General features: G+C 38.7%; 1 protein-coding gene across 1 annotated transcript in view; it reads left to right on the top strand.

Annotated features, from left to right (window-relative positions):
- The first annotated feature begins 5,134 nt into the window (after positions 1-5,134).
- CELF2 (CUGBP Elav-like family member 2) overlaps positions 5,135-25,292 on the top strand; it is a 555,113-nt gene continuing 534,955 nt past the window's right edge. Inside the window, exon 1 of the mRNA XM_018068157.2 lies at positions 5,135-5,336. The gene's annotated coding sequence lies outside the window, so the exon portion shown is untranslated. The remainder of the gene's footprint in view (positions 5,337-25,292) is intronic.

The raw sequence follows: 25,292 nt of genomic DNA, 5'->3' as shown, positions 1-25,292 counted from the left end.
GCTTGAACCTTTGAGAAAAGTGTATTTAGGCAACACGCAGTCTCCAAACTGACAAGTTCTTTCAATGGAAGGAGCTGTAGATGGACTGGCATTGTAAGGCATCAGACTCTGAACATTGGGAGCCATTTTATGGAATCTCAGTAAAAAACAATAAGTCACTGCTGGTGCAGGAATGAATTATTAATCAGTGTTTATTGTGCAAATACACTTGAATGAGTCTGAAAGATTTTCTTCTGGGGTGCACATTCTGGAGGTGCATGGGTTTATGCATCAGAAAAAAACATAAACTATGCATTTGTGATAAGCCCCGTTATAATGTTTAAGGTCCATTGCTGTCTGATTTATTATGGCATTTCCTAAACACAAGATAAGCAGCTTCTGTAAAGTTTTGGCGTTGACCATCTCAGTATGGCCATAGATGCCTTTTTTATTTCTTTACCCAGTCTATAGCAATAAGAAATGTCCAAATAATTCCTGAGCCAGTTATTAAGTCCCTTTCTACTCCCAGGCTGTAAAGAAGAAAATATAAGAGTCAGTTATGAACACCTGAACTTAATGTTGGTGTTGAAAGTGTGGTTATCTCTTCTCCTTCTCCTATTTACACCACAATGGAAAACATCCCTTTTCACCTTGGCGACAAGGCTGTTATTGCAACAGGAGAAAATTACTGAGTAATTTTCTTTCTTTGCTTAACTCTTTGTAGTTTCATCACCTGGAATTTCCATCGAATCATCGTTTACCACCCATTTAATGCAACCAAACATCAAAGCAAATCCCAAAACACATTATGAATAGAGTTGGCACCCTTATCTTCCACACTATTTCTCCTGTGAAAAGAGCGGGAATTTATACACAGCATCTGTCTCTCTTTCCTGTCTTAGGGCTTTACTTTCACACCACAAACTGTTCTTAAGACACAAGTGTTTGGAAGGCTAACACACAAGGATGGATTAATTTATCAAAGCACTAAATTCCATGGAGATTTTTTTTTTAAGTCAGCCACCATTGATTGCAAGACAACAGGATGTACCAAGGGGACAGAAACACAGGTATGAAAAATGAATTCAACCATAGGCAAGGCAACAGGGAAGGACTAAGATGTGTAACTGTCATTTATTAAATCACATAAACTACTGAATTTTTTCTTCCTTGAGAAGAAATTGTGGTAAGCAAAATGACAATCTTTTAACCAAAATTGTAACGAGATATTTTTTCAGTTGAGAAAAAAAATAAAATTAATTGATTGTTATCCACAAGGCAATCAGAAGTTTAAAACCTGAGTTTGCACTTTACCAAACAATTTTTATGGACTGGATTTGTCTGGGGGAAGGGAGAAGTCTCCTTCATTTTTTTTTCCTAACATCAATAATTAACATATATAGGTCACCACATCAGATGTAGAAATCCTTCAACAACACTCTACTTCTGAAATAATGCACTAGATTCAAAGACCCCACAGAACTGTACACAAAGTACTCCATTAGCAGCAGGTGCTGTACAGAAAAGCTCTCTTTAAAAGAGCTTTTAATTACTGTATATCTTTGTTTAGAAGCCACCTTCAACTACCTTTTCCTTGTGAGCTGCAGAGGAAAGCAATTAAATGTACAAAAAAACCACTCCCAATCTAAAGCTGCAGGAGAAAGCAATTAGTGTAACAGAAGACTCAGCTTGTACACAAAGCAATACGGTACATGAAGTCACTAGGGGCTGAGTATTACTTTGACATAATTAATACATGTTGTAAATCTTAAGATGTGCCACTACTGAAAGTTGAAAGTCATAGCTGGCTGTATGGCCCGTGTTTATTCCCAGGTCTCCCTCTAACAATGGAGTTGGCTGTTTACACAAAATTACATTTATCTCTCTCAGCTGTATAATTCACACCTTCTCTAAATTCCCTTTCCACAGGCAAAGGGTTTCAGTAGAGCTGAGTGAGCCCCTTTGCTTCTAAGGGGCAGGAAGGCACAGGGGTTTGTTTATTTGAAGTGAGGCCATTTAGATAGATTTGGCTGCAAAGAAAGACTTCAGATCCCACATCCCCAGAAAGGGGTCTTTCTGGTCTCGTTTTGCACTTGCCAAGTTTACAAGTCTTGATTTTAATACTGGAACTAATCTCATACTAAAACCTCTTCTTCAACCCTTTTCCCGTCACAGTATAGCAGAGTCTTTTTAGACATAGTGTAAAAAGAGATTCAAAGGGTTTGTGTGGTTTTTGGCTTTGGGGTTGTTTTACTTCTTCAAATAATGGAAATTTTAGAAATGGTTTCGGTGTTTTTAGGAGCTAATATCTGAAGATCAATGACATCAAAACTTGTGGAGAAAAAAAAAAGAAAAAGCCCAAAGAACAACAATAAAACCCCAAAACAACAAACAAACCTCAAACTACTCAGTAACTCTACTGAAGTTAAAGGCATAAATGTTCCTGACTAAAACAACACCAGAAAATGCTTCATTCAATAATGTTGTAGAGGATACAAAGGTTAATTAGATACTTTCTATTGCATTATATATCAGGAAACCTCTATTAATTACTGCTTCTTTAACAAAACTGATTCATTAAAAACTGACTAAAGAATGGGGGAAAAAATTATCTTTCCCATTCCAATCCAAACTATTCCATGTTCTATATTCCAAAGTCCATGACCCTTAATTAAAATTAGACACTAGCAGAGACATTGAATGGTTAATGTTAACATACAGCATCATAAAATCCTAAAATGAATGAAATTCCTCCCACTGCTTCTAAACATCTCAGTGTTTGTTCTTGTGTACTCTCATGCCCTACATTACAGGAGAAAAAAAATAATACCTTATTTTACCGCTATTTTTATTTCAAGTTAACAGTACAAGTAAGGCGTTTCTATAAATGCTTGATTTTACAAGCTTTTGTGTATTTTCTCAACCAATTAGTGAAATCACTTCCTTGAAAGTATCTCCTCACTAAATCCAGCTTTTTCAGTTTTCGTTATTTGGTGCACCACAGTATTCCTTTAAAGGCAGAGTTCAATTATTTGTCTTTTGAAGGTCTGAGTGCCTTGCTTAAAACGCCAAGTGCATTAAAAACAGTCCTCCCTTGACTTTTGCAAGGAGATATAGAAGGATAATAAGTTGGTCGGATTTAACAGAATTTTGAAAATGATCATGTGTGTGTGTACATGTACATGAAGATACCAAAATAAGGATTAAATGCTGTCAAATCGTCAAGAACACTTTTACCATTTTTATTTCTTAACAAGGAACAAAAAGAAGGAATGTTTTACAGTTAAAACAAAGGACAATCAGGAGACACTAAACTTGGATGAAAATTTACACTAAAATATTTTACTAGCACAAAAATGGGCTTTAAAGCCACACAAGTGTAAATGAGATCAAATTCTAGTGGAAAAATGCTGCATTTTTGCTGTGACTACTTGGGGAATCTACTGTTGTACGTCTTCCTAATCATGTTTATGGTCTATATGTATTTCCATTTTTAAGATAACAGTCTATACTATCTTTTCCCTCTCTACTGATACTGAATCCACAGGGGATAGCAAAAAGTTTTGTAGACAACACAAGTCCGCTGAGAGATCCTGGTAAACTTTGCAAAGAGGTGGTTGCCATCTATGCCAATTTAATCCTCATATCTGTAATGGTGGGAGATTTCTACCAACAACAGAAATGGCTTCAGGTCATCACCTCTTAAAAGGGTCTGGAGGCTTTAAAAGAGAAGAAAAGCAACTTAGAAGTTGGCTGTGGTACCAATTTATCATGGCTGGGTGTTCATGAACAGGAGCCTCAGAGGGCTGCAGGCAGACCTTGAGCCCTGTTGTGCAACTCCTGGTGGTAGGACAACCAGGTCTACATTGATGAGGAGAGGCTGCAGAAGGGTTGGAGGCACAGTAGCAATTAGTTTCTGCAGAGTTTTCAAAAATCTATTTAGAAGCCAATTGTCTATGGCAGGCATGTTCAGCATGCTTCTCTTCCAGTGTAAATGGCAAACTTCTAGTAAAACAAAGATTAATTGAATTAAGTTTAAAATTTCAGCTTTTAATTTTATGGTTGCACACATAAGTAGAGCAATAACTGAATACAAACGTTGCATGTTTACTGTGGCATGATCCAAGCAATTACTGCTACAGTATTAAGGAAAAGCATCATTTCACTCTTTTAATTTTATTTTATAATTAGGCAGGAACCATATTTTGGTGAGTACATTTATAGTTAGAATTTATATATTACGGGTTTTTTTGTTTTGGGAGGATGATTTTAGCCCTGTTGCTACAAGCCTGTCAGCAACAATTAAAATAGTTATATAAGAAAGCTATTTATAACCTTTGTACTTGTTTTCTTGTTAGTTTTCATCAAATATTTCACAGTCATATGATGTATGCAGTCTGATAATAGCTACTAGCACAGACTGTCAAAAATGGTTTCAAACATCTGCTTAAAAAAAGCTTGTTATGTATTGGGATTATTAGTTCGTCCTTTTCACACGAGTGTTGTGCCTCATTATGCCTCTGACTTCTGTTGCTTTTTGTTTTCAAAAGTGATTTGAAAAAGTTTAGAAGGAAAACTTAAAAGCAGAACAAAAACAATACTGGCAACTTTCTTCAACTGCCAGAGTTTATACTGCTTTCTGTTGAAAAATTTCCTTGACTTTCCATTCAAATAAGAATTTTTGTACAAGGTGTTACAGGGAGGGTTGACTGCGTGCCTGCAAAGTGCAACACAGTGAAGCCTGTGTATATTCTCCCTATACCATACTATTAAAATCAATCTGTTCAGGTTAGTTTCCATTCTGAGGAGAGCTGAGAAACACAACCACCGGTTTCTGTCACGTGCTGTGTCGCATCAATTAAAAATAAATTAAATTTCACGCAAAGAACCCAACTTAAAAATCCCAGCAAACAACAACAGAACCTTTCCACTAATGATTTCCAGTCATCAGAAGTGGAGAGAGACTCAGACAGCAGACAGCATGGTCCCAGCATGCTTTTTGCCTTTTTTTTTGTTTGCACAGTAGCTGTCAGTTGCAGCCCTGCAGGTAGTAGAACCCAGTGGGAAGAGGGGCGGGACAGAGCGATGCTGCCTGAACTGACAGCAAATTTAAATTACTGAGCTTTCTTTTGCTTTTTTTTCTTTCTTTGCGTGCCCTTTCTTTTTTTTTTTTCTTTTTTTTTTTTTTTTTGGTATTTTTCTACTCTGCGACAAACTGAAAAGATTCGAGCACACGCTAATTTAACAACCCTGCTTCGTCGTCTTCTTTTTATTTCCCCCTTCTGCTTCCAGGATAATTAAAAGAGAAACCTGTAAAGGCAACGTTCCTTCAAGCAAGTTGGTGCTGTAACGTACTGGTAAGATGAATTTAATTTATTTTTTTTCCCTCTCCTCATCTTTTCTTCTCCTTTTTTGGAGCTGAAAGCTTTTGTATACCTAACGCAGTCATAAGTGTGGTTCCCCTGCTGTGGAGGGTTAGAATGTAATGAAAAGGTGTAACTGCTTGATATGTGACCTTCTCCTATTACTTAAAATGGGTAATAACAGCTTTCCTGTCTGTCCTCATGATGCTTTTCTCTCTGTGAATTGACTATTTGCTCAACAGAACCGATGCTGTGATTGTCGCACTATGACAATGAGGACTTGATTGTTTTTTGGTTACTGTTCCATGCTCTTATCACAACAGATACTTGAGTTGGGGGGTTTGTGTGTGTGATTTTTTTTTCCCTCTGAATGTTGCCTGAAGCACTGATATGACAGGGGGGTGGAGATGGGGGTGGAGGAGATGGTCTTGGGTATCATCCTGCCTGTTCAGCTGTTTACTAGGCAGGGAAGTGCAACACTGAAACTTTTTTTAAAATTCTTCTTGCATCAAGTGGGGTCAGTGTATCCAGGATTTATTGTTGTCCAGTGCTGGGTAAAGTTCTTGCTGTCCCTTGCGTTGTTGTTCCAGAGAAGGGGAGAAGGGATGTTCCACTCCATACCTTGCCATACCATTGTAGTAGCTAATTACAAGAAGCTGACAAACTTTGAGATGGAATACCAAGAGCTGCTTTTGTAAAGAATGAGTTTGATGCTGTGGATCGTTTCCTATGAACACCAGCCTGCCAGATACAGTCAGATCTGTATTATACTCTTTGCAGTTCCTGCCTTGCAAGTCCCCTGATTTCTGAGATCTCCTTTCTAGTCTTTTTCTGATGCTATTATGTTATCATTTTATTTTTTAGCAAATGAGATGTGTTTTGCTTTTGCTGTGTGTTTACTCTTATAACACTTACAAGGTGACATGCTTTTTTCAGGCTTTCCGAATGTAATTCTGCCAAGTATTAAATGCTCCAACACCTACTGAAATCAACAGGAAGGCTGAGCTTGTCCTGTATTTAAGAGGAAGCTTCTGAATACTGGCAGGACTGGATCTTATCATTGCTGAACTCCCTCTCTTTTTCTAAGTGCAATTAGTTCTTGTTGCACTTAAGACTGGATTATGTAGCTTTTACTACAGTATTTACAATAAACACTACTCTTACACTTAGTTGTTCACAGATTTGTGGTCATGCTGACGAAAACTTTTTGAACATAGCATGGGAATTTTTGGTGAAATTGAGTGGAGTTAGAAAACCAGTGCAATTCAGTCTTCTAACTCCTTGAAAACTCTTTGCCTTATTTTGATTTTTTTTAAAGGCGGTGTGAAATGAACAATCTGCAGATTGATACGTCAGACTTTCCAGACCCAAAGGTGTCTTTTGCCAAATGCATAATGTGATTGCATGAGAGAAGTTGTGCAAGGAGAGGGGACATGGAGAGCAGTGGAATTTAACACAGAGTCCCTTTCGTGTCCCTGGAGAAAAGGAGAGGACGTGCCAGTGCCATATGGAAAATCACATTCTTTCACAGTTGCTTTGTTTGGGCAGAGGGTTAAGGGTACTGCATTTGCAGAGGTTCATCACTCCCTATTTCAACCTCAGTTTCAAGCACTGTGATACTTTCTGAAGGTTTACTTTGCTTGTGTAGAAAATGATGGTGTCTTGCTAAATGAGGTCATTGCAGCTCCCACATCTTGCTTTTGCCCTGACAACTTGCCTTCCCCCACCCCAACACCAAGGTCTGCGAGGCCCAGAAAATTAGGCTTTGTCCCTTGTAATCCTGAACTCCCATCCATTTATAACCAGAGAAGAAAAGGGTTGAATTCAGTGTTCTTGTTATGGAAATAAGTTTTTATTCACTCAGTATCAACTGACAGTTAGAAGCGTATCTGATGTAATATGAATAAACTGTAGGCTGTTGTCGGTAAATTATGCAGCTATAGCCTCACATTCTCCAAGAAATAGTGCTTTTACAATGCTCAAGTGGTCTAATGGGGTGAAACAACTACCAATACTCTCGTTTGAGCTTCCTAATCACCCAAAGTCCTGAGAAGTCCATGGTGGTTGGTTCCCACTGTCCATGGTGAGCATCTCAGCAATGGGTGAGGCTGCATGGAAGGAGAGACTGAATACAGCCAGGGGGCTTTGGTTACAAAGATTATGTCAAAGTTACTGTTGTGAGGCAATATGGAAACAGTACAGTCAAGTTTAGACACTGAGTTTGGAGCCAAGAATTAGCTCCTAAACTCTTAAAGTATAAGAAAGCTGATATATGTACCTTTAAACAAACAAACAAAAAACATCACCTGACCCAATCTACCAGTCTACATTCTCTTTGAATTTAGTCTTTAAATATATTTATTTTTAATTAATCTATGCACTTTACATTTACACTGTTGTTGGCTTCTAGCAATACTGTCCTCTATTCAGTGCTTGGAAATTTCTAGTTGAATGCAACTGTTTTCATTATAGCAAAAAAGAAAACCAGCCGGAAAACTTGCTGTAATTTCCTGTCAATAACAGAGAAATAAGAAAACACTAGGCTAATAAAAATGATAATCTGAGTTTACAACTGTTAACAAGATTCCTGAATAGAAATGGTGCTATTATGCACAAAGAATTTCTATCATCACTAGAGGAATGTAGTATAAAATTATGAGTTTTATTATTCGGGTCCTGCCAACCAATCAGAAATCAGCCCATAATCTTACTTGTGAAATACCATAAGTTTTGGCATCTTCTCTCCCCTCCTATTAATAAAATATTAAAGAAATTTTATAATTAGAAACTTTGATAACATGAGTTTCCTTTGCAAGAAAAAGCTGGCATAATTCTATATTTCTCCCACATCTCTAACGTTTCACATAAAGTCACTGCAGGTCTGAGTTGCACGCAGCAGGTAAAATTAGGGTAAATCACAGACTTGCCATGGGCAATAATGGTGGGATTTCATCAGTTTCTTTCTCCTGGGAGAAGCCATATTCCAAGATTTTTTCTCAGGACTCTGAAGGAATACTAAAGAATATGTCATAATACTTCTTCCCCTGAACGGGATTATTTATTAGCATTACATTTCTGGTCAACTGAATACAAGTTTCACAGAGTCATGGTAAAATTCTCAGATTTTAACCTCTGAGGATTTTTTTTTCCATTCATCAGCTAAAAGATTCTTACATTTTTCTTCTAACTGGAAATGATTTACGGCATTATAAGGGGTTTGCTGTGTTTCCATTTGATTTAACACATTAGCTATGGTCTCCCTTCACCAAGAACCACTCTCAAAACTCCCCCAAATGAAGTGAGAACATTGTACATGGGCTCAGAGTGACCCCAAGCCTCTAGTCTTCTCTCACTACTGATTAATAGCCTATTGGGCCAACACCTGCCAAGACATTTCTTCCACCAACCTGGCAACCAGTCACATGTCCTTCATCTCCTTGCCACATGCACTGCAGGTTCCTTGGGGCTTCTAATCCTGTGTAGGGTACAGAAAACCCTAAAAATAATCCAATACCTCCTAATTACTCTCATCACTCTGAAGGCAATAGAGCTCACACTATTTGTCAGATCATTAGATACAAATTAGGAATATAAATAAATATTTTATCTATTGAGGTAAACAGTAAAATATCAGTAAGAAGGAAATAAAGTAAAAAGAGAATGAACTAGAGGCCCAATGAGGTCAGTTCTAGACTATAATTGTCATCATCCAAAATGTTCCTTTTTTGTTTTGCGTGTCCCATGGCCTGTAGTGATAACAGCTCCTGTCGTAAGGCTGATGTGCTTTGAGAGCTCTCAGAGCCACATCTTTCCTACTCACACTGTTAAAGACATGTATGGTCACCTTCCTTGAGGGTGATAACAAAGTGGGAGCAAAACAAAAGCCCTGCATATATATTGTTTTAGTTTGCTTTCTCAAACTCCAGCTGCATCTGTATTATCCATATAGGTGTTCTCTGGTCATGGCATTCGGGCACCAGAGGTAGGATTCACCCCATCCAAATATAGGTACCTATAGTGTAGACACCTACATCTGAGCATACCACCTCTGGCTCCCTTTACAGAGAAAACAAGTAGGTGCTTTCAGGGAGTGATTTATCTGACCTATTTTAAACGTCTGTTTTCTTTCAATCCCACTGAAGGGCATCACATTCAAAACTCAGACCATTTAACTGCCTCTCATCCTCAGATTTTCTTAATTAACCATACTGTTGCATTGCTAAATTTAGACTTCTCTTGTGACTACTTCATGAAGACAGAGGACTTAAAACTCTGTAAATTATATAACTTGAAAAAAAACTCATAGTACCATTGACTTACCAAGCCCCATACACATGGCAGTGGGCTTAAAACAAGGCTAATCCTAGTAAAGTTAGGACTGGATTGCATAGACACACGCATATATCACTGACATAATGTCACTCACATATATCATTAGTCCTCCAAGACTGCTGGGGGGAAGCTGTCACAAGTGCATTCCAGGCAATGTGTTTAACGTCCAATTAATCTTGTTCCTCACGGTTAATTTTATTAGGCTGAACTGATCTAGTGAAAGGAGGTGCTGTGATTGGTTCATTTGTTCTACTTAGCAGGCCAGTGGCATTTAATGGTTATGCTGCAATGCTTTAAAAAAATCTAAAAGTCAGGAAACTCCGTGAGTATGATGAAGTCTACCTAATTTAGGCACCAGTAGTATAATGAGTCGATGTTCCAGATGTAAATTCCCTTATCCAGAGGAAGCTACATGCATTTGAGAGGTTTCAGACAGATAATTTTACTTCCTAATTTTTTGCAGCTAAAACTGCATTTACAGTCCTAAAAGTATATGCTGCTGTCTCCCAAATGTTACAGTGTACTTCACCTCTGTCTCACCTGACCATCTGTGGACGAGCTAGTTGTGTCCTCTTGGCCCTATGCTTGATCCCTAGACTTTTGCTTTCATACCCCAGTACATGATATGTGATATGAAGTGTTGTGGGTGTTGCTGATGGGCTCACATCCCACTTGAACAAAGGGTTGAAAGGGGCAGAGGGAGCCAGGGGCAGAGCAGCTTTGTTTGTAAGGTCTAGAGGAAGTGATACCTAAGGATGACCATAGCCAGCATCACAGACAGGTTTATATTCAAGGAAAATGTGATTAATTTAAAAAGTAACTGTGTCAGCACATAAATATGCATTGATATATACACAAACACACAGTATGACTGTTGGACACATAAGACCACACTAGATAGGTAAGACAGTCAGCAATATGGACACACTCTACCTCAGACAAACATTGTCTCATTTCTCTCTTCATTTAGGTAACCTTCAGCATCCTAAAGATTAAGTGTAGGTTTGGTTTAAGTCAAGGAAACTGGATTTTACCATTCATTTAAGCATAAAATGATTGATCACCCACTCAGCTGATGATCCACTTCACGATATGGTTTGGTGGGCATGTGTGTCCAGTCAAAGAAGATTCAACTTGGTGATCTTGGAGGTCTTTTCCAACCTTAATTATTCTGTGATCATCAGACATGATTGAGGTAGCTCTATTCTGGACCTGGGTTCTAGCAATGATTTGCAGAAATATTCTTTATTCAAACAAGGGGAGTGGCTGGATTTTGAAGCACGCAGAAAACACGTTTCTACACAGTAGAACTGCTCACGTTAACAAAGGAGCTCTGAACACAGGATTTCATCTCACACATTTGCTGTGTTCAGTAATTAATGTATAAGCACTGTAAGAGCCACTGACAGAGTGAGCAATCCAAGTGGCCCTCTGCCTGCACCTTGGATAACAGGAGACAGAAGTATAGATTAATAGTGGCTCTTAATCAATGTGATGCAGTCAATGTTTTCCATAGGCGCTCCATTAATAAGCAGCTCGCAGTTCTACTAACATCTTTCTTTTCCTGTACCCCAAGTCCCTTGCAATTATGAAGGATCTATGCATACTAAACTAAGCTTTTGTGCTCAAGCAAAGAGCAAAGGCTGCCTGCCCAGTGTCACAAAGTGAGAGAGACCACATTCACAGGACATTAAAGGCTGGATACTCTTGCTGAACAGGTTTACACATTTAAGCCTTGATCCTGCAAGGACTTACACACACGCTTAACCTTACACACTGCAAATGAAATCCTAGGCCTCTCAAAATCAATGACAAAAGTCCACTGACTTCAAAGGGCCACTCTGTGAATAGCTTTTTTGGCATCACTCAGCCACACAGCGTGCAGAAGTGTCTGAGCTGATCTCCCCAACCTTGCGTGCTTGCGTGAAGTCTTAAGAGATTGAGTGAGCTGCTAAGTGTATCTTTCAAAACATTCTCACAACAAACTATAAGCATTCAAAGATGTTTTCTTGTTTGATCTACGCTCTTCAGGAGTTTTGCCCAAACCCTGTGGTAAAACCTCCTGAAGTAGTCTGTGAGCAATCCATAATGCAATTCCCTCTCTGGTTAGTATTGTGTTCTGAGCAGGTTGTTTTCTTTACTTTCCAGAAGATCCAGTCTCTGGAGTCAGATGATTATGCTGGAATCACATCTTTCTCTTTTCAAGAAAAAAAATAATCTATAGCTCACATGATTTTATAGGAAATCTGGGAAATATCTACTGAAATGACTTACAGATTAGAGATAAAAACCAAACCAAACAAAACAGTGTATGAATTTGTGCAGTATTTAACTTCTGCTTTTCATCTGCTTTTCTGCTGGTAACTGAGATAATCTCTTGCAAAATCTAACATCTTTCTCAGGATCTGTTGCAGACCAGAAACCCAATCCTGGCTCTGTTTCAGTATGTAAAACTGTCCTCTGGCATTGGTACCTCTCAAACTCACTGTGGAGTCCTGAGGAGTTTGGTGAAGAGTTGGGGAGAATGAAAAGTGGTATTAGTCCCATTTTTCAGCATAGATCCCTTTCCAAAGCAGGTTAACTCCATGATCCAATGATGCTGCACAGACCCTCTGGCTTTGCAAGTGGTACAATGTGCTCCCAGCCCTCACAGTGGCTGAGATGCTGCAGCTGGGGGTCTGTGGCTGCCCTGAGTAACACCAAGTTCCAACAGCAAAGCTCATGCTGGTAAATGCAGATCTCGTGAGTGAACCAGTTAACAGCTGGTGTGCAGATACATCATTGCAACTTACACGTGCTCTGGACTAGGAAAGTTTTGGCTACCATCTCCCTAAGCCTGAAAAAACAGGTGCGAGGACAATGTAACAAGGAGCAAGGATTTGAAAAAAGAGATTTATAAAGTTTTGCATCCCAGTTATGCTTTAGGATAAGCCTCTGTTAGCATTTGTGTAAGCCAAATTACTGTTTCTCACCTAAATTGGTAGCAGTCATTTGAAGAGTAGGCTGGGTGAGCCCAGTGAAGCTTTTTTTTTTCTATTTCAGCATTTTCCTCTGGCACGTTTCGTTGCTCTAGCAGCACAAAAAAAAATCCCCAGACTTTACTCTTTTTTTTGGCTTTTACTGTAAAGGTATTTTAATTTTATCTTCATCATGCTCCTGTACTAATGGGCTTTATATATTCCCAGCAAAGTCCTGTGTGAAATTCTTAACCACAGAGATTACAGAAATTTACTGCTTCACTGGCATGGTCAAGTTGCCACAAAATTGCATTTGTTAATGTGAAAACACATGGCACCTGCCATCTCTGAGCATAAGGATTTTAAATATGGCTTGGAAGAATTTAAGAATGCCTATAAAATGGGGCTTGGCCGTGTCAGTTTAGCTTTAGGAAGGAGACTGTGCTATAAAATCCTCACCCATAATTGGACACAAGTGACAGCTTTACTTAACTAGTGTTCACAAATGAACGAGCAATGAAACTGTTCTGCCTTTCTCACCCCAAAAGAATGACCATGGCAGATGTTAACACCGTTGAGAACAGCTTTATTGTAACTACAGGTGAGACAAATGGGAGATTTATTAGTCTGGGCATTGAAGGAAGGGGAGGCAGGGTAAGAGTCGTATCCAGTGCTGCTCCAAAGAAATGCAATGTACATTCTCAAACACATTGTGTGACACGCATAGTGCACTAGAGCAGAAGCTGTTCTGTGTCCATGAATTCATGAGCATGCCTGCTTTTTTGTTTGCTTTTTAAGCACCCAATACCCAGAATCACAAATTATACATGATTCTGCTGTTTATTTCCTCATGTCCTATCCTGTACCCATTTAAGCTGACAGCAAATCTCTAACTTCATTGATAATACGATGTAATCAATGACTCCAAGTCTGGGAATTCAGTGACCTGTGAAAGTGTAAACAAGAGGAAACGTTGTTTCTCTGATGAAAGTCCTGAGACGAGGCTTGGTCCAGCGTCTGCTGGAGCCTTTCTGTTCATTTTAATGAGCTTACAAATGGTCCCTAACATAATGTGCATTCAATAGAAATCAGCATTGTTTTTTCAGGCACTGATCCAGTAAAGCCCTTAATTATGTGCTTAAGATTATGGTATGGGAATAGTCCCACAGAAGCCACTGCAACCAAAGAAGTATTTTAAGCTCAGCGAGTAAGAAAATGCTGGAATATCATCACGTTTTTTTTTACGCCTCTGCCAAGACACCGAACAAGTACAGTTTCTGGAAATCCAGAACCTTGAGATGCCATAAATGCCATAAATATTCTAATTTGTGCCCAGTTTTTTTAGCTGCTTTATGCTTCTTTATGCCCAGATATAGAAAGACACTTTACTGCAGTTGTGATACGAATAGGAGTTCTTGCAGCTTGAAACTCAAACCTCCCTTCCCTCTTATATTCAGGGTACATTCACACATGGTACTGCTGCCTGTTGTCAGTCCCATTTTAAAGTAGAATATTTTTAAATTTACAAAAAGTAAAGCTGCATTATAAGCAGGACAATATTCTTCTCTGTATTTGAAATAAGTTCTGCTGGTTTGTCCCAAACTCTTTGACCAGGTGCTTTCTTAAAAGAGCTGCTTAAAGGCAGTTTGAGCTTTTGTGCCATGTGGAGCACATATTGTTTAACTGCTTTGCTTCAACTCATCCCATTTCATTATAGGGTACTGTATTTCTGTATTCTCTTGCTTTCATGAAACCTGTGACATTCACCAGGATTTTTTCAGGTAATGCTGTTTACAGCAAACACAGCCTATGGTGTTTCCAAAAGTTTCCTGCTGTCAGAAACATGAGGGCCAAATTGAAAATATTGGTTTGGGAGAATGTAATCTTTTCAGTACAGACTTTGGTCAGCGTGGTTGTGTTCAGTGTAAGTGCCCAATAGTAATGATGTCCAGGCATAGGGCCAAATGCTAAAACTGCCCCCAGAGTGAATATACTCATACTCTGTGAGAGAAGCAGTAAAGTATTCTTGTTTTCTGGCCAGCAACATCCAAAAGCACAGCTCCCCCTGAGGATAACTTTTGCCAGGAGTATGAATAAGCTGCACTGAGGCTGTGCCTTATGGCAACTGCTGCATGGGGGACCGCTAAGTAACTCATAAATAAGCAGTCTCTGCTGCCCCTCAATTCCTGTATCCAACTTCAGAAGGTACTTATGTAGGTCCAAATATAAAGGCTTGCACGGTAGCCTCAGTGGACTTTGAGAAGAGCCAAAACAGGGATGGCTACTTTCCATCTCCTGCTCCTTCGGCTGGCCATGATTTTTCTGGCAAGCACAAATATACAGAGCCTAGAAGGATTTGGCTTCTATTCTTCAGCTCATATTCATCATGTGGGTTGCTCCAGTGAAGTTATGAAGCCAGGAGCTCCTGTTATGGTAGGATAAAGACTCTACCAAAGCTGAAATCTTTATTAATAAATGAATTATGAGTAAACAAAAGAAAAATAGACACACTTTAATAAACCCAGCAACTATCTTGTTTCAGGCACACAAGTGTATTTATACCAACATCAGAACTACATTAAAATGCAGGAGTTTTTTACAACAGTGCTCATTTCAGCACTTTTTTTTTCTAGAAAACAACTTCGGTTCCATTCACATAAGTCTGCCAGACCTTCTGCTGATATAAATCAGAGTGATCCCTTGAAGTCTGCTGAGCATCTGCCCCAGAATGGCAAATAATAGTCTCTAGAGCATGACTAATCTTTAAGGACGACAGAAGTTACTGATCCAACATGAACAACTTTTTAGCATCACACAGAAAAATTAATTCCAGCCAGGAATTCCTACACTAAGGATAACTATTTTCTGCAAGACTGTAGTATAGGTTAACAGTATTCCTGCAGCAAAGCACCCTATCTTGCTTTAGAGGTTTCAAACTTGCTTATGTGGATGCAGTATTTCAAAGTTTTGTGCAGACAGGAAGTAACAGATATAATAAAGAACATGAGCATTAGACATCTATAGGGTTCTGTACTGTACTTCTGTATTAGAACTACCCCAGTTCTAACTGCTAACATCCAGTGATCCAGCTGCTGCTTCTTTGCAGCAGAATACAAAATTATAATTCCAAATAAGCCAACAAAGAGATTTTCCGGAAGGCAATACTCCATCCTTGTACTCCTTTCCTTCAGATACATTTTTCTTGCCTTTCATAACATTTCATAATCCACTGCACAGATACCAACTTTTGCAAGTTGATCTGCTTGTCTAAGCAAAAAGCTTAACTTAGTGCAAGGATAATCAATGCCTTCTGTACGTGAAGACAATCTGAGCACCATAAACAAGAAAAACATTGTCAGAGTTTAATTTTCTTTATGTTCTTCTCTCTCATCAGTAAAAGAATATGTTTTTGTGATGTAGCTACTTATCTCTGGTTGTATATGAGAGAGAGAGTATTATGTTATTTCCCATCAGCTTCATACCTCAAACTATTAAAAACCTCTGGCAAGCCTTTCTCATGAAGTGTTATTCACAAATTGTATGAGTTAGTCTTCAAAGATTTTATTAAAATAAAAATGGAAATCTATGACCCTTACTAGTGGTTTATCTTATAGAAATGTATTTCTCTGAGTAACTTTCACAAAATACATTAGGACAGAATAAATGTCATTGAAGCAGGACAGGAAACACTTCAAAAGGAACTAATTTTCTCATACTGCAAAACTTTCTTTATTCAGCTTCATTCTTTGTCTTAAAATTAATTTCCTAGAGCTAGAAAACTTGTTCTTAGGAAGGTAATAAAACTGGTTTTGAAAGTCCTGGTGATAGTGGTTCATCTTATTTCATGGTCAATACTTGTGGACCTCTATGGTTCTGTCAGTACTATGAATAAAACAGTCGGGGACCACCCTGTAGCCCCACATGCTGTTGCTGTGGTGTAAATCATATTCGTCTGCACACAATCCCTGCAGCCCAGACAGAACTGGCAACATCCAGCTTTTCTGTGATACCTGCTGTCCCTCAAACCAAGCTTGAATTTTTTGGAGAGTGTTATTTGGCACAGCCCAAAGCTCTGCAAGAGAGCAGACTATCAACTAAAGGTCTGATGCTCAGGCAATAGTACTTAAGCCACATCCCTGGTCTTTTTTTATTAGTATAGACATAACTAATAGAAATGCAGAACAAAGGGACACTCCTACCCAGAGTACTCATAGTCTCTGGTTTGAACTTTAGCCAGGTGTAGTTTCATACATTTACAACCCTGTTATAGGGGACCTGAAAAGAGGAGATGGGAATAATTGCTAGCAGGTGTATGTACAGATTCAGTAGGATGTTTTCAATTATAAAAGCATATTTCTAATCTTTGTAATAGCAATTCAGTGTGTTGATGTAGCTACAGAATATCCCTGAACTAGGAAAAGCACATTAAACTTGGTTTACTCTTACAGCCTGCTCTAGGCATCCACTGTAAACCACTGATGGACACAGGACAGACACTTGGAGTAATACCTGATCCAACCTGGTGCACCCCTGGTGCAGAATCCTCCTGCTACCTAAAGGGGTGTGGGCAGAGGCAAGAATTATGCCTTCCTTAGAGGAAAGAAGGCTGGCTGTTGGCACTGAGCTATAGAGAACTGGTGAGGGCTGCTAGAGTGGAGCTGGCTTTTAGACCAAGCACATCCATCCAAATAAACACACCAGGTACTCATCAATATGCCCTTGTCCAGGGGCAAATTGGACTCTGAACAAGCATCCAAAGATATAAAAGTGTAAATATACTGATTCTGTCCTTTTGGAAAAGTCAGCTGCATACATTTACCAGAGTGAGAGGGGGTGAGGGAGTGGGTAGAGTGGGTAGAATAACATACTACTCACCTAAAATGGTAGTTATTCTAACATTTTAGAATGTTATTCTACTCACCTAAAATGTTAGTTTTGATAATTTTTGTAAATGAGTCTTGATATTTCACTGCTTCCCGTATTTCCCAAAATTGTTATTAACAAATAAACAGATCTTTCTTAGTTGTCTCTGAAACAATAATGGCAAAGGCTTCATTGCATATGCAGGAACTCCAAATTAGGTGGAAATTGCTTCTGGCAATGAAGTAGTGGCATCATGCAGACACATTTACTAATAATGATACTTCTTTTGGTGTGTGTTGTGCAAGCAGCTATGGCAGGACATGTTCCAATCCTGGCTTTATTAAATGAACAATACAGACCCCGGTAAGTGTCATGTCAGTGGAAAATAAAAACATAAAATATGCATATAATATGATGATGTGAAAATTCACGTAGAGTAGCACACCACTGCGCTTTCCTTCTGCAGGGTTTTGGCAGGCTTCCCAAACTGGCCACTTTAGAATTAGCAGTGTCAGAAGAGATGTCCCAAAATTTAATATAATTTGGATTTATCAATACCAGACTCCTCTGAGGAGAGGTAAGTCCTCTTTTCACAGGAGAGATAAGTCTTCTCAGAATATTTCCCCAGACAGATTCTCTTCTGCACATCTCTTTGCCAACTGGAACCTTTTGATCTCAACATTCTCAGTGCCAAATTCTTTAGTGGTGTAAATGAGTGAAACTCCACCTAAGGCAGTGGAGAAGATCCTATTTGCACCTGCAGAGAACTTGGCTTTGATTCTGTAGCCAAGGAGAGATTAAAACCATTGGTTCTAGTAGATTTGTTAGTCTGTAAAAATGCTCCTCATCTCCAGTTGCAGATAGCTCTGTTATCCAGTCCAAGTGTGAGAAGGAAAAGCAGCAGAAAATGCTCTTGAGGGGGTAAATCCTGAAAAGGGAGGGTGATACACCGGAGGATTTAACAGGATTTTGTGATCTCTGTCATATGATTGAGGATACATTATCATCATTTTGATCCTGATCTCTTCACTTGCTCTCTGTGCAGCTTTTTTCCAGATCTCCTAATATGAATCACTTATTCCAGATTGCTCTTTGAAGAAGGCATCCAGTGATACATCAGAGATTAAATGAGTCACTCATGATGGATTGTGCTTCATAGCTGTATATACCACAGAAAATTATGCATTTTACACTACCTTGTAAAATAACCATTTATCTAAGTAAACATATTGACTGCTTTTGGGTTCATATGAAAACTATCCTGGGCTGTGAATCTTAATTTAGCAAGCTCTTGACAGGTAGGAAAAAAGACAGCTAACAATGATGGAGAAGAATCAGTTACTTAAATGTCAATAGAGGGAGGTTAAAAAATGGGCTCAAAGTAACAGATCAATTTGTTCTCTAGTGTCCAGTCAGAGATACAGACTTGGAAACTTCCACTACCTTTTCCTCTCTGTCTCTCAAAATAAATAAATAAAAAAGAAAAGCTTTAGACTATTTGGTAAGTGGTGCAGTAGTTCTGCTGTGGTGTTAATTCCAACATGACAACAGCATGTGCCAGAGAGGCCAAGTGCTTAGAACAGAGAGAAATAGTTGAGTATCGTTTTTCAGAGATTCTACCTCTTATCTTTACACACTTACTGTAGGTACCAAAGCAAGGTATCTCTTTTCCAAGCAGCACAGTTTGCACATCTGTCATATGGAAATTATACTTCTGATCCAGATTCTCCCTGGGGTCATTCCATGTGGGTCACAGTAACATTTGGACATCTGACACTGGTAAAATTGGATCAGCATAAATGTGCCCCAATTCCTCTTCTGAGTTGAAAGCATCAAAAGGCATAAGAATTGTGACAGAATGCAGTTCAAGAATGGAGGTATAATGGCATCATCCAGGCCCTTTGGAAAACTCTATATTTGTCTATCTGGTAGAGCAGGAGTACAGGTCAGCACTCATGGAGTCTTTCTCAGTTTTCAAAAAACAACAGGTTACATTTTCTTGTATCTAACCATTTATACCTGTTATCTCAGATTGCATTTAACTAGTGTACCTTCCTTATTTTTGCCCTCTCCACATCCTTTTCCTCCTAAGTGTTTACACCCGTCTCACTCACAATAGGGTCCAAGATGCTGAGTGCATCATTGACTTCAGCCAGCTTTGAATCAGATCTGTAATCACTGCAAGCCTCTGACTAGCTGGCTCTAAGTATTTAGGATGAATCATCTCAGAGACAAAGCAGAATATCACAGCCAAGTATTATCTTATATATTTCTGCTTCCCCAAAGATTTAGTCTCCAAAAAAAAAAAAAAAATCCATTGTCCTATATGTAATGTAAAATAATTCACCGTGGAGCAAAACATTGTATCATGATACAGATCTGGGCAGTGATTGAAATAATAACAGACTGTTTAATTGCTAAATTACAGTTGTGATATTATGAAATAACATATTATATCCGCATTTATAATAAATTAATCCATCATGATTAAAGGTCTCTCAATGAATACCAAATGAATTAATACATGATTGGCCTTTATAAGTATAAGCCTTTAAAATTATGCAGTATTCTGCAAGCGGCCCACAGAATAAAGTGGCAATGAGAAAATGTGTCACAGAAAAACTTTTCTCCATTTCAGGCAGAACACCTTTTCTTTCAGAACGTTTTTGCGCGGAATTCGTTAGCAATTCTGACAGATAGCTTTTTAACAGGAGAAAATATGCCCACAATCGCACAATGTTTGGGGGAAAGGGGAAAATTACCACAATATGACTAATTTTATGAAAGACATCTGTCATTTGCTACTGTTGCAATACGAGCTGTTTAGTAAGTAAATTTAATTAACCAGATTTCTCATTTTAAAAAGGGAAAAAGAAGGTTTTTACAACATGCCAGGAGCATATCCCTTGAATATAGTTTGTTTAATGCGCCCAATTAGACTGAATCATCAAATTTTCTGAACCTTAAATATCTCAAATTAATTTTTTCCACACTGCTTTTCTATGTACCATTTTGCAGCCATTTGTACTGTGTAGTAGATGTTGCTTATTGTTGATATTCCTGTTTTAGAGATTCTGCTTAAAGCCGAGGCTTTTTGGTGCTTGGTGTTGTACAGAAAGAAAGAAATCTGCACCAAAAAGTGTCCCGTTGAAAAAAGAGTGACATACAAAGAGTGGGAAGTGAGAAAGGCAAGGAGAGCAGGTGTATCTGTCCCAGGTCATAAATAATTCAGTGAAACATCTGAGTCTTGGTCTGGTGTCATCTCAAATACTAGACCATGCTTCCTTTTGGCTTATAAAAGGATATAATTGTAAGTCAATGGTAAGCTCCTGCTTAGGAGTGTGAAATTCCCTCTGTTGCTCAAATAATTGCAGACTTGATAGGTTGGTCCTTTTTTTTTAAAAGAGAATATGGTTCATTTTCATGAAGCACTGATTGCACCTGCTTCCAACAACTTATTGCATGAAGAAGTAAGTTTTATAAAGGCCCTTTTTAAAGTAATAAATGGAAGGTTATGTTATAACACTGTTTCCTTTCTAACAGCCGCCAACATTTATGCAGAGTTTTTCCAGTGGCCAGAAATCAAACCAACCAAACAAGAGAAAATTTATTTTGTTGATGTCAGTGGAAATCTGAGGTAGCTTCAATGACTGTATTTTAAGCTACCTAAGATCAAAACATGACTAGAAATTCAATTCAACCTCAGTTAAAACAAATATTTAAATAATACTAAAACAGTTGATTGCAACTTAATAGAGCATGTTTTCCATTTGCTTACACTATTCTTAAGAATACTTAAGCTGATAGAAGGTACTCACCTCCTAAACAAAACCTCTTGGTGAATTTCTACTGTTAGTGCACCTTCTTAATTCTGTTCCTAAATACAGCACCACTCAAAATTTAATATCTGCTGCTTTTGTACACAGGGGAAAACTTCCTTCCTATTCAGAAAAAAAGGTAATCACTGCAAAAAATACCTGTGCCCACTGTCTAGGAAGGTTCTGGACTGTACAGAATTTCACTGAACAATGAAAGCTGCTTCTTTTTTTCTTTTTTTTTTTTTAATATGATTTCATTTAGAAACATTTACATAGGTTATGTTTGGAGAGTACAGCATTCATTCTGTCAAGTTTTTGTTACCCTAACAGATTTAAGAAGCCTAATTGTACATAATATGTGCTTGGTATTTAGAGAGCATCATTCACTTAATAGCATTAATAGAGTTCCTAAATGTGGGGAATAAGTCAGTCCAGCAGACAATAAATTGCTTACTGGGGTGGAATAATCATGAAGAGAAGTGGATAGAGGAAACTGAGGGACTTTGATTATTCTCATGTACATGCACACATTGCAAATCTGCAAGAATATCTGCAAGCTAAAACACTGTATCTAGTCCTTTAGACCAGGTTTTTCCTCCAACTTGCAAGTCCAGTTGATAAATCCAGTAAATGCCCCATCTATCCTGCATAGTGTCTTTGGATGAGTTGCAGTAGAGAAGGGTCATAAAGTTGATAGAAAAGTGCCACTCTAAGAGTTGAAATGTGAATTTAAACAAATTTTTTTGTTGATTTTTTTTTTTTGTCACAGCATTACTCTACCCCATTTATCAAGGCTCTATTCAGACAACATGAAGTGCTTATGTCTGGTCAGGGGAGAAAGTTGGCTTTGGTCATGTCCCATGTAGGGATTGGTTAAAGCAACCAGGAGAAAATGTTGCATCCAAAGACCTGTTTACAATCCAGGTCACTTTTAGATTCTCTTTAATTGCCTTTCTAAAAGTCTAGGACATATTAATGCAAACGGAGCTTAGTATTAGAGGACATATGGTTATCTATATTCATATCCGTGCTGTACAGCAAGAAGAAATATATGGTTCAGCATGTGATGCATGCAGACATGAAACAAACCCATCCCTGAGGGGTCAGCAGCCGAAAAGGTGTTAGAAGCTCGAGGGAATTTTATCTGAGCAGAAGCAACGGGATCAAGCTCTGAGACAGAACAGCTTTTAAGTGAGCACAGACAATCCTGCAATTAATGGAGACATATCTACTCAGTATTACAGTACAGCCGACCTGCATCCTTGGCTTATTAATTTCTCCCACTAGTACAAGTAGGTTGACGTCTTCTAAATTAAAAACAGTTCCGCCTTAGGAAGAATTGCCAAAGAATTTGTACATTAGAAGTCTCAGGAGATGAAACTCTTGCATACCGCCTTCGCTGGGGAAGAGTACAAGCTTATCCTTCAGGAAGTGTCATCTGCCAGTTATGACAGCTACACATTTGTATTCATTTATGAATTCACCATTTACAACTGTGGCTATTTAACACAACAATTCCCTGGAAAATCTTTGGACTCTGTGTTTGCATAATAAGAAAAACTTTCAAGAACAGCTCATCTCCTCCCGCCTTTTCTACTATTTCCTGCTCTGTACCCAACAAATTTTACACAAGAATAATTTAGGACAGCATTTGGCAGGGTTGTTCTGGTCTCTGTGCACGTAGGAGGATTGTGAATCTCCTGCAATCTTGCTACAGGGGACAGCATTTCTAACAGGGTGTATTCAGGAGAGTTGATTTTGTTATTCTGTGGAGTGAAAGTGTAGTCTGTCACCTGGGCAGATACGACTGTTAACTGGAGCAGGGCTCCAGGTACTGAAGCTCTGTTTCTCATTCAACTAGAGATGTTCTGAGTGACCCTAAATAAATCACTTCATCTAGCTGTTTTTTTATCTTTGTATAACATCAAAATACAGGTATGATTTCTTCTTCTCCCAGGCATACCGTGGGAACACAAGCTGCCCATAACGACGAAGTGTTTAGATAGCTGTGTCTCCTCACCTGTGTATTTGGGCTATAATTGCAATGCTTCCTGAAGTTGAGCCAAAGCACATGAGAGTTCACCTAGGCTGTCAGCTCTTCCTCTTTTGGGTGCATTCCCTTTGCCAGCTGAGGTGGTGGTGGCCATCTGTGATGTTAACTTAGACTTCTTCAGAGCAAGAGATCAAGAACGAAAGAACAGGCTGACAACAGAAGACAACCTAACTGTGACAGAGAAGCAAATATCAACATCTTATTAATTTTGCACTATTTCATTTGATTTCCACACAGTATTTAAATATCCGTACACTCAGATCAAGAGTTGATCCAAAGAGGATAATTCCATAGTCTGATTTATTTTTTCCCTTCTTGGCCTCTCTGTTCATTGGTAGTGGTAAGGCATTGATGGAGAGGAAGAAGATATTAGTTTGGAGGGGTATTAGTTTGGAGGGGAGTAGGGATTATTTGAATATTGACCTCTGGGAAGTACAGGGGAGCAAATGAAAGAGAACTGTTGGTGGACTTGTGTCTCAGAGAAGGTGAAGCAACATGCTGCTTAGTGCATGTGTAATATTGGGAGATTTATGAGGAGGGGAGCAGGATATAAGAATAGAACTCATTAATCTTCTGCTTCAAAGTCTTCTCATTAATCTCCCAGTAACAAACTGCAATGGTCAAAAAAGTAGAATATTTCTTTAGGCTGTTTTTCCCATGATTTGAAGAGATTCCCAGCAAAGAGATTATCTGCTTCTGTTTCTCTCAACTTCCCATACTATCCTATAGAGCATGCAGAAAATTCCTAGCCAAGCTGTAGAGGTGCAAAAGCATGACTCATCACCATGATTTCTTTTCACTTCTAACTGGAAGTCAGTGTCCATTCCTTGTGTTTCCCACCTTCCTTTCTCCTTTCCCTTCTCCATAGCTAATGAGACAGAACAGTATCTTGTGACTGCTGTCTGCCAATTAGCCTGAACCTGAGCTCTGTGAGTAGATGAATTTGCATTTGTAGCATTAAAATAAAACAGGTGCCTGCATAAGCATGAACAGCAAAAATAAAAACAAACAAAAAAATCCCCAAACAAACCCCAACCTTGACAAAATTTTCCTTTAACAATACATATGAAAGGAAATTCAGCAAAAAGATGAATTTCCTCTGAATCCTTCCGAAACTCTGTCTGCTACGTGTAAGCGTTGCAGAAGTGCTGCATCCTACTGAAACCATCCTGATAACTTGGCAGTATCTCAGTAAAATAGATTGGGCTAATCACTAACCATTGAATTTTTATTGTGCTCCTGAATTTCTTGGCTTTGGTGCACCGCAAATGTTCAGTAAGTCTGTTTTTTATGATTTTCGGTTATCTTTAAAAATATCTTTCAAAGAGCGGAGACTCTGACCAGATAGAGATTACAGACTCCATGGAGTCATTTTTCTTCACAGAGTAGTAGAGGTGGCACTGTCACAACAGCAAGATTGTATTCTATCCAGGGAGTAAATATATTGATCGCTTACTTAGCAGAACTGGCGAACAACACACATTACACCAATTCACTGCAGCTTGCACTGACTTCCAATTTGCTTTTGGATGTAGGACTTGATGTTTAAAGCCATAGGTTTTGTGCCTGTGACTGTTTTTCTTCTTCTTCTTCTTTGCTCCTTCCCATGTCCTACCACTGGAGATCAGGTGGGATCCATCTGCTGACAGTCCCCATTAACTCAGAGGGATCAAAGCTCCTGCCACACAATTTTCTGCTGCCCCACTAATTTTAACCCATTTAGTGCCTGGTACAGATTCTCTTTAGTCAGATGATTGCCTGGGGAATGAATGTAGGCTTACTTGAGATAATCTATAGGATGTCATTATTTGACATTTTTCAGTTTGTTTTACAATCACCAATCTTGTTAGTCCTCTCCCTGTGACCAGAGGTTTGTGCCATGGTAGAATCACAGAATCATAGAATATCCTGAGCTGAGAGAGACCCA

This window comes from Manacus vitellinus, unplaced genomic scaffold (genome assembly GCF_001715985.3).
Source record: "Manacus vitellinus isolate BGI_N305 unplaced genomic scaffold, ASM171598v3 scaffold_13_pilon, whole genome shotgun sequence".
In the NCBI taxonomy this organism is placed as follows: Eukaryota; Metazoa; Chordata; class Aves; order Passeriformes; family Pipridae; genus Manacus; species Manacus vitellinus.
The sequence above is the reverse complement of the archived record's forward strand: the minus strand, read 5'-3'. Positions and strand labels throughout refer to the sequence as shown.